Source organism: Clinocottus analis, unplaced genomic scaffold (genome assembly GCF_023055335.1).
Source record: "Clinocottus analis isolate CAN_PGR_092001 unplaced genomic scaffold, fCliAna1.0.p SCAF_5, whole genome shotgun sequence".
In the NCBI taxonomy this organism is placed as follows: domain Eukaryota; kingdom Metazoa; phylum Chordata; class Actinopteri; order Perciformes; family Cottidae; genus Clinocottus; species Clinocottus analis.
The window spans coordinates 4,369,237-4,380,286 of NW_027176207.1; positions in this window are offsets into that span (position 1 = coordinate 4,369,237).

The following is an 11,050-nucleotide window of genomic DNA, read 5'->3' on the forward strand; positions in this document are numbered from 1 at the left end:
AAGTAGTTTGCTGCTTTAGGTGTTTACTTTTATTACATAGTGTTACTTCCTGTAAAGTGGTGTAATTGTCAATGACGTTAATGCACCGGCTACAACAGGAAGTTAGCTTGCACTTGTTTCTATGATTAGCAATGTTAACTCAATTTGCTGTTTTACTAAAGACTTTCCACCTCATGAATAAATAAATTCTGGCATCCTGCAGACCAAACAACTAATCAAGAAATGAAAAGTCTAAACTAATTTATAATGAAATAGCCGTTAGTTGCCCAGACATCTGTACTACTGAAAACTAGCTTTTTCCTGGATGGTCTGTTGTCAGCTTTACTGTGACGTTGCGATCAACACTTATACATTTCATCATGATTCTCTGAAGTCGGTTCTCAAACACAGTAAATTACACTAAAAAGAACACATAATACTTTTATTTCAAACAAATTCAAATCTTTCCATTTTCAGCCCGGCATACAGTAGTGGAGTTGGGGATTAACAGCGTTAAAGGCTCAGCATGGCCATTTTATTGTACGTGATGAGAAATGACGCCATTCCAAGTCGTAGAAAAACAGGTTTTTTTATTCACAAGTCGTCTCAAAAGCAGCATAAGGAATAAACAGGAAGCAGATTATTCTCACGAAGCTGTCGTCTCAGCTGGCAGCGGGTACTCAGAGATAAAGTGCAGGTCTGTGTCCTCTGTGCTGCTGTCGGGGTTGTCAGATGGCATGTGGCAGCCGGAGTCTCTTGGGCAGTTGTTCGTATCCATCTTCATGTTCTCGCCGGGGGGCTCGGCCCCCTGATTGGCCTTGTTCTCCAACTGACTGTCAGCTGTGAAGCATAGAAAAAGGGTTGGTTGGATGTTCGGTCCCCGAGTTGAATAGATGAGCAGTAAGTAATCCTTTTTACAGCTACTATTCGCGTGCATCAGGGCTCAGCGGCCTATTTGTGTGCTGCTCTATTCTCAGCTACACTCTTTGGGGGTGATCCTGTTATCTTTAACCTCTTTAGCTGTGGCCCGGATACCCTCCCAGTCTTATCTGCTTGTCCCTTTTCCCTTTCTGGAGCTAAACGTCTCGGCAAATCATCTTACGGTTTTATCATGTCACAAAATGTGCGTGATGACACTCCTTTTCCCACGTTCCCCATTACTCACAGCGCAGTTGCTGCAGGGAACGGACAGCGGTGAGCAGACGAAGCCGGTGCTCTGGATCAGTCACATTCAGCTCCGTCAGGTGATGCTCCCTCAGTCTCATCAAGTCCAACACTGTTTGGTAACCGTTCAGCTGTAGGGACGGGAAATGCTCCTAATGCAAATGTGGGATAAAAAAAATAACCATTCAGAAGCTGAAGGAACACGGTCTGGTATGGAAGATGAGTGATGCTGCGTCCAACTCCCAAAGTCAAAGTACCTCCATACTGAGGCGCCTCAACACTTCCCGGACCGTTGATTTCTGTCTCAGTCTGCGGCTTTGTGTCTCCGTGTGCGTATGAGGACTCTCCTCTGTCAGCACATCCACATAAATGAACTTGAAGTTTCCCGTTCGGCCGTTCAGCATGCCGGTCCATATTCCCATAGAGGGCTTGGCAATGATGTCGATCACATCTCCCACCTGGATGAAAGTTTACTTTTAGGTCCATTGCATTTATTAGAGCATGTTCAAAACATGTGAAATCTCAGACAGAGAAGAGATGCTTGTACCAGAGTAGCTATAGATACTTTACATATGTTACTACTAATACAGGGAACACAAATACAAGGTCAAAATGAAATGAATACAAAATGCTTTATTGCGTTCATATTTCTGTTAGCAGCCACAAAGACAAAATAGAGTAAAAGACTGCGTTGAGGTGATATGACCATTCAGGACTAATTGATGGTATTCTGTATTGTAGTTAAAAACTATGCATAGAGAAAGTCACCTGGAAGGTGATGTATGTAATGTGGTATGAAGGTTTAGTGGTATAATAATAATTATCACAATCTAGAAAGACAAGAAAGTCAACTAATGGGGAATTGGAACGGTGGATGGGTCCAACAAACACACACGAGTCTCAAGGAGACGTTTTGGAGTTGATGAGTGATGTTTTAAAGAAGTATTCCCTACTTGTGTTACTTTAACATTTGACATAATTAACGTTCTTATTTTGAGCCTAACCATGATGTTTTCCTCCAACCTAGCGGAATGGGTTTTGCAAGTGGCGTCACTGAAATGTGCATGTTGTGACAAACACATTGACCTGCTTACCTCGAGTTTGAGGGATTCGGTGTCATACGGACTGGGCGTGAAGTCCGTATGGACCGTTGCTCGGCCGCAGAGCGCTCGTGTGCACAGCAGGTCGTCCTCCAGCCTCAGACTGTCTCTGTTACTGGAGCAGCCTGACCCGCTGGTGACTCCACCTGGGGAACAGCACACCAACAATGAAGGGTCGAAGTGAGCTCACCACACGTCAATAACTAGTCGTTTGATTTGTCAGAGGTTGCTGTCGCTCCACAAATGAGTGCATCCTACATGGCAGTAACGGGACACCTGGGTGAACAAGCAAAGGTTGCATAATTCATCATGTGGTGGTGGGAAGAAAGAGAAAGGTCTCGACTGGGCCTGAAGGTGCTTACTTGAGGAGCTTTGTCCACTGTTGAGGCTGTAGAGGCTTTCCAGAGAGTTACTGGACCGCCCGTGTCCTTTACTAAACGGTCGCCTACCAGCTTTCCTCTTCTGCGTGTTCCCAGTCTGCACAGTAAAAAAAAAAAAACCCACCACAAGTCAGATTTTTTATCCGGCATTATATGCTTTATGTTCCCTACCATCCGTCATCTTCCACTTCAGGCAAACAAAAGAGGAAGCTAACCAACCAGAGAGCTGAGTCAGGGCCCAAAGCTGCTGTGTTTGATTCCTCATGCGACGGAGCGCCTCAATGTTCCGGTTCTGGGACACGCGGCTCCTCTGGCAAGCAAAACACTTAATCCTGCAAGGGTTGCCTGGCTTTTTATAGCTGAGACCTACAGGAGATGTGTGGCGGGAATAATCCCCAGCTACCTGCGCTCAGCTTTTAACTTCCTCTTCCTGTACGGGGACCACGTTTGCATCAGCATCCCCATCGAACCTGCGTTTTTCTAGAATTACACTGGCTAGGACAACTTAACCAGCCTCGTGTACGTTCATACATCACATGAACACAGTCACTGCCAGTGTATATTATCGGATATCATTTATGACCTCTTTCTCAGTGAATAGTCGAAGCAAGCACTCACAATGACGTTACGTGAGGCCCTTTTCCCAGCAGCCACGTGGTCCTCACAGGGTGAACACAGGTGTGAATAATGTCATGCCTTATGGCTCTGTTCCATGGAGGCATTCATTAATGTTATCATTTACTATCCTGCTATGAAAAGGTGCCTGGAATAGTTTTGATAAAACATGTGCTTAATAGAAATAACTAATGTCACCAGTGATGACAATGAGCAATGATTTAATGCATGACTTAATGCGGATGCTTCATGAATGCCTATTTATCACTGTTAAGACTTAGTAAGTATTTATTAATCATAATGACTCATCTCTCTGATGAGAATGATGGTACAAAGCACACATCTTAATAGTACCGAGTGAAAAACAGCTGGCATGGCTACTATATGATCAGACATTTTGAAAAATGGCGGTCGTTCACCTCATCATTTTATTCATGGTTCAGCATAGCTGCTCATGAATTATATGCCTACATGAGTTTGTGCTCTCTCTGATTGTGTACCAGTTTTTGTTTCTAGGGCAATTGCAAAAGCAATTGTATAAAATTAAATATAAAAAAAGATAATGAAGCTGTCCTCTTGAGCTTTACAGGTATTTTCCTTGATAAAATGCAGGTGACGTGTACAGTTTAATGAATACATACATGGATTTTACAGTAAACTGTGTATTAAAATACCTAATACATGTATTTATTAAATCATCATGACTTAGTCTTCATGATCATGTGTTTTCACACCCTCATACTTCCTCTTATGAATTACAAACATCTGTAATGCGAGTCTGGTCAAGGTTTGATGAAGTTGCTGGATAATGTTTTACGTCTCCAAAAGGAAGAAGAAAAGACATTTGACGAGCTCTGCAGTTTCCTCTCACTACAAACACCCATTTCTACTTCAGTAAATCACTGTCTTTGGGGCGTTTCCACTGAGACTCGTGTCCATATTGTTGTGTGAACACATCGTTTGTTTTTAACCAGGTCAACCCGATAAGGCGGCAGAGCGTGCTGGATCTGTCAGTCCCTGTTCTGCGTTGAGCTCCACTTTTCACAGCCTCGTGTCAAAAAAATGCAAAAGCGCTCCTGTGATTGATAGTTTGCGGCGTGGCAGGCAGGTGTGTGGCTGACAGCTGTCTGCTTGGAAACAGATGTTTCATTAGGTGCTAACCACAGCCAGCGCCGGGTGCCGCGATCCCGAAAGCGGTCGCATTAATAAAAGCTGCGCAGAGTGCGTGACATACGGTGATGGCTGGCGGCGTTTTGCCAGGCGAGGCCTCCGCGTGCGTCCTGTCGCCGCCGCGCGAGGAGCTCTCCGCCTCCCTCCTCGGCAGCCTCGGTGTGCTCGGGTCGCCTTCCTGCTCCTGCGTTGGCTTTGAAACACAAAGAGCGCACCGTGAGCAGACGGCTTCACCCGCCACTGTGTGCCCGGTCTGTCTGAAAAGATGAAATCTGATTTGGTCGTGAAGGACGTTGAAGTAAATACATTTCCTCGATGGGCAAACTGGCAGATGGAGGACGACGCTTCTCTTACCGGAGCGCTTCCATTATCTGAAGGCCTGGTTGGAGGGGAGGGCTGCTTGGAAGCGTCAAATCTCCCCAATCTGGTCAACTGTTTGGGTGAGAGAGCGATTAACATGTGTGTTGTCCTGGTGACAGATGGGCACATTATCAGCCTGAGCGTGTGTGTGTGTGTGTGTGTGTGTGACCCCACAACACAAACAGTTTGTGTTTATTCCCTCTTCATGATCTGTGTTCTGAATTAGGTTAAACCCTGTTAGAGACATGTCGTTTGTTTTCATATCAGAATGCTTTTTTAAAGATATTGTCGCGTTGATCTTGCATTGTACTGTGTGCAGATCTTATTCCTTCCCATGACGTTAATGAGACAGAGAGTCGTTCCTTGTTGTTTGCCATTAGCTTCAGTTTAGTGGCCCACAGAGCATCTGTTACACTAAGTCTTGGCTCATTCCCAACATTGACCGTTAGTAAACTGATGTTTTACTGTGAATCATGTTTGCTCTGACCTGCCGGATGAGAGTTTGACATTTTGTTGGTATTATTAAACAGCAATATATGACGCATGAGCTGTGCCTACTGAGGCTGAACAGGAAAGTAATCGTTACGAAGTTCTGAATATCTGATACGCAATAATAAAAAAATATAAAAAAGCATTCGCTGGAAATTTAAATGCTGTTGGTCTAAATGTTCCCCCAAGAGCTCAATTAGAAAGTCAGGCCATGCAGAGCCCAGTTTAAAGATACTTCAGAGATCCTGTGGGAGCAGGCCGCGCCGACAGAGGGACGTCCTGAATGGAGCTTCTTGTTGGTGTCTGCTGGATCGCACAAGACTGACGGGCTTCAACTGTAAACCTACAATGTGTTATCCTTTGTTTGTTCGAACAGACCTCAGGACATGTGTTGGTCTGCTCTGTTACGCCAAACCTCAACAGGAAGAGCGGTTGATATTCAAATAAAATGTGTAGCATAACCAGATGAAATGAAAGGCTCTCCACCATGTTTCAAGAGGAAGCCACTTAAAGGGCCAGTGTAGCATTTCGGGGATTTATCAGTAGAAATTTTATTTATTTATTTATTTATTTATATTTATATATATATATATATATATATATATATATATATATATATATATATATATATATATATATATATATATATATATATATATTAAATATCATGTTTCAGATGTATAATTCAGGCAGTTAATCTATTCAGTTTTATGTGGATTTCAATTTTTTTTTTTTTTTTGGACTCCATTCATTCATTTATTTATTTATTTATTTATTTATATATATATATAAATAATCATTTGAAATCGTTGGATTAGAATGAGCCCTTCATATCTATAAATGGAGCGGGTCCATGTAGCACCACCATGTTTCTACAGTAGCCCAGAAGGGACAAACCAAACACTGGCTATTACCTGAAGGCCTTGTAGTAATTCGAGATGAAAAGTCTGTTAAATATACTGCAATAGCAAGCAAGTTGCCAGTTAGCTTAGCTTAGCATAAAGATTGGAAGACCGAGGAAACCGCTTTTCTTTGTCAAAAGGTCACAAAATCCACCTGCCAACCCACCATTTCCCAATATGTCCCACTGTTTAAAGATACTAGATTGTGAGCTTGATTTACTTGATCCCATTTCCTGCAGGTGATGTCACTGAGGTATGTCTTACTGTGTTCTGCGGGAGCGGCCGATCCGTGATGCAGCGGATCATTTCTGGAGGAGACAGGTCAGACTGTTTGCCGTCCAGTTCCTGGATCAAACTCTCAAAGCGGTCCCACTCTGTGGTGCGGGGCAGCGACAACGTGCCACCGCACAGCGACGGCTCGTGTCGGGCTTGTCGACAGGTGTGGTAGAAGGGAGTCCAGGGCTGCGGACACTCAAACGGGTTCCACTGATAGTTTCCAAGCTGTGGACTCCAAAGCCCTTCCTCCTCCGAATCGTCATGGGCGTCTCTGGTCCGCCGTTGTTGGCGCTGTGGCGATGGCGTCGCCGCCATCGGGTTCTCCGCTCTCTTCCCCAGGCCGATGCAGGTCAGCACCGGATTGTTGTTACTCGACGCATCTGCCAAGTGATCTGAAGATTAGCAGAAGGTCCTGGTATTGCGTCGGCGCAGCTTTCTGAGCAGGTTGAAGAGCATCGTCCGCAAAGACTCACCGGTATTCCCCGAGGTCCTCTTCCCTCTCGCAGCGCCGCTCTGATGGGCCTTCTTTGTTTGCAGCAGGTTCTGTAACTTCTTCAGTCTTCCTGTAGTGCGTATTGATTCTGCGGTGTCAGCTGCAGTTTCACCGCCCTGCACGAAAGAAACAACGTGAGCGCTCAATGCAGTGGACACACATTCAGCCCTAACTGCATGTGATGGAGAAGAAAAACTACCTTTCAACACTTAAGTGCTGCTTACACATCGGTTCATCAGTATTAAAGGAGACATATCATTTACAGCTTCATATTTGGGTTTTACATGTTAATGTAAAAGAAAAAGGTTATATTTCTCATACTATCTGTCTGATTATTTGTATTAAATCTCTCTCTGAAGCGCTCTGTATTAGTGCCTGTCACTGTCAGGCTCCACCCCCCAAAAAAGCCCAGTTTGCTCCGAGCATATCAGCATATCTGGTCTCTGCCAGGCCTTCACCGTTCATGTCAACCACACAGTTTCGGGGCAGAATATTTCTTATTATCAGGTGAAAATAAACGAAAGGAAACATGCTGAATAATATTATATTCAATTTATGCCAATAGATCCCTCTTTCTGCTGCATACTGATCCTTTAAAGGCGCTGTTTCTGAATAAATGTGCATTTCTTCGCGGATTAAGCGCTTTAATATTCACGCAGTCTCTAAATTGCACCTAGACATGCTTTATAATTTAAAAAAAAAAGACATGGCAATCTCACTTTCTACAATATGGGACCTTTAACGATCGAATACCGGTATATATAATAATATATCAGTCTCAGTCTACCTTTTCAAACTTTTTGAGTTTGTTATGACATCACTGTACCTCGGTAAGATTTTGAGGGCAGTATTAGGAAGTGAGTATTTCCTATTTCCACCCCTACAACGTCGCCTCAACATTCACCAATGCTGGCAGAGCTGAACCTTCAGAAACACTCTGTGTTCCCTCTCGGGTTCCTGCTCAGACAAAAAAGTCACCTTATCACACTGGCACCGCCCTATCATTTTGTTCTCTCCACGTGGAGGCGATTGCTGTCCCGTCTCCCTCCCAACTATCAGCCGCTGGCATGAAAAGCACCAAACGGTACAGAATCCAGAAGAACACAGGGCAGATATAAAAGGAAGAGCCGAGATTACAAAGCAGATCAAAGTGAACTGGGGATCTGATTTGGCTGACTTACAAACGACCTCTCTGTCATAGATTCAGTTTTCCCCTTCTGTAACTCCTGTGACCACGCGGGCACCGAGCGAGCGAACTCTGAAGCAGTGGTCAGAAGACTGGCTTCACGCTTTGAAACAAAGGTTGTGTTATCTACCGTCAAAGGGCCTAACACAGCCTTATTATTCATTTTAGAGATGCCGGACTGTAATATGATCCAATAAACAACCACAGACGAACACTAACATGTGAACAAACATCCAGGTGTGTCAGGTGCGGGTGCGATATTAAAAAAGACTCGGCAGCTTTGCAAATAATAATTCCTCATGGTACTTAAGTGATTATGTCCAAATGTGAAAAACTACAATTTTATGCTGTGTATTCACGGACTCTAAACTCAAATGTGATTTTTATTTAGATAATTAAGAGTCTCTCTTCTATATCATCGTAATCGGGCTCTTGTGAGGGTTAAACCTGCCCTAAGCAGGGTTTAAAGACATTGGACCAATAGATTTCCATGATTTGTCCATGACTTTAAACCAAATTTCCATGACCAAAACATTTTGTGAAATCTCGGTGTACACAAAAAAAGTGAGAGAATGTAGTATTAAAACCACCAATGAGAATGCTGAAGCATACAGTGAGCATGGTGTGGGCTCACCTGAGCGGGCGGATCGGTCTGCATCCTGTGAGAGTTCAGCTCCTTCTCTCTGTCGCCTCGTGTCGACGTGCCGCTCGGACGTGGAGCGTCGCACATCTCTGTAGGATCAACCACACGGGTCAGACCATGCTCTATTTCCTCCTTGTTATCGCCGGAAGGAGGGTCACGCAAAAGGTCGCATGTGTGCAGGCGTGAGTGAGTGAGTGAGTGAGTGAGTGAGTGAGTGTGCACCTGGTGGTCAGACCTCTTGAGACTCCCTCTTTCTCAAAACGCCTTTTATTATTTGTTTTTTTTGCCATTGACTGTCTGCTGACTCCTCACTCTGAACCGGCCTGTAGTGACAACACAACCGAGTGCGTCTCCGACCCCCAGCCACTCGCCTGCGTCAAGAGACACAATCGGATGAGCTAACGAAACCCCCAGTACACACACTGCTGTGTACCTCTCAGCCGCTGCTCGACGACTCACTCGTATTGTGTTGGACGGTGTGTTTGGATGATCGCTAACAGCTAACGGCACCACCCGTCTCAACACTGCTATATCTCTGCGACTCAGTCGCTGCTACGCTGGCAAACTGCTTTGTGGGTTTAATATAATGTTTTGGCAAGATTGTAATATGCGTATTATGGCAGGACTGCATGAAGTGTATGATACTACAACTTTGAGCCGATTGCTCGCAGACATCACTGAGTTTTACCACATCTTACAGCCCATCGGTTGTGTACATCACAGGTTGTTACTTGGCTCTCTTTCATGGTTTTGCAGGGTGTGTTTCTTACTCGCTAGCAGAACTACCAGGACACACTGCTGTACTTCTCTGCCCCTCAGCCTCCTGGTGAGATTCATTTTGGTTTGAGTGAGATGTGTCTTTGAGTCAATTGCATACGCAGCCTCTTGTTTTTGAGATTGAATGAAGTGTTTTTCATCATGACGCCTCGCAGCCAATTTGGGACTCCGGGTGGAGCTCTGCAGAGTGCACCTTTCTCGTTTGTATATTGTAAAACATATAAATGGCATCAGCATTGATCCTTCAGCTGTCGTACACCAGACAGTCTCTGATATGCTAGAACTGTTTCTGCACTTTAATCTCCATCTTCAGTGCACCATGGTGTGTCAGTGGAAGCGCTTTGTTTTTGCTCAGGTAGATGTCTTTACCTCTCCTGGGATGAGAAAGGTCCTTCTCGTCACCTGATGACATCCAGCAGGTACAACTCCTGTCTGCAACAGACAAGGTGGAGGGGAAGCCGTGGACGAGTGCTCTCATTGTGATTGTAAAATAATGTGAGATCAATATGAGCAATGTGAGCCTGAAGTTACTTCTGAATAAAGTCTGAAAGAAAATCATTGAAAATATGAACTTCACGGACTGTGAACATTTTGCACCAACCTAATGTTTCATCGTTCGAGGGAAATGTCGGCGCACATGACCTGAAATGACAAAAGATAATGACATTTATTGTGTTTTCCTTATGGGAAATGAGTTCATTCCGATGAGTGAAAAACAAACCAAACTCGAGACAATCTAAAGAAATGCCTTCTTTAAAATTATTCATGAGCTAACGAAACTCACATACCGTCTGCTGTTTCTCTTTACTTTTATTGTACTCTGAGGTCGGCCCTGAGGGAACAAAGACAGACGCATCTTAGAGGTAAAATCAGAGAGAAAGAAATAATTGGATGCGCCAGCATTTAGTCAGCTGACGTGGACACTGGAACTGTTGTAGCTCAGCAGAGACACCAGGAAATGGAAAAATGCAAATGCACTTGTGTCGCCCTTTTCTTTTCTTCCAACCACTCAAAGCTCTCTCACACTACATGTCATCATTCACCCATTCACACACATGCATACACTGATGGGAGGGGCTTCCGTGCCAGATGCCACCTGCCCATCAGAGCATGAACTCATCATTTATACGCATTCATACCCAGCTTTGCCAGAGCAATTTGAGGTTACGTGCCCTCTTATCGAAGGACGACCTGCTCCATCACCGAGCCACAGGCGCCCCCGTATAGGTATATCAGAAACTATTGGGTGGAAATTTGGTACAAACATCCAGGAAGCCTTTTGATTTGGCATTCGAACTAACTATCCCGCTAACATGCACATTTTGGTGCAGCCAGTAAAAGATGTGAGGAGTGTCACAAGCCTCCAAACACAGCGGTTTCCAATTGGTTTGAATGTCTGGAAAGCGTCAGCTGTGTACATTGTGGGTGTCGAATCTGAGTGAAACACATAAAGACATGAACTTACGGAAGCGATGGCTGGATCTGAACCGCCCCATTCAAGCTTACACCTGTGGAG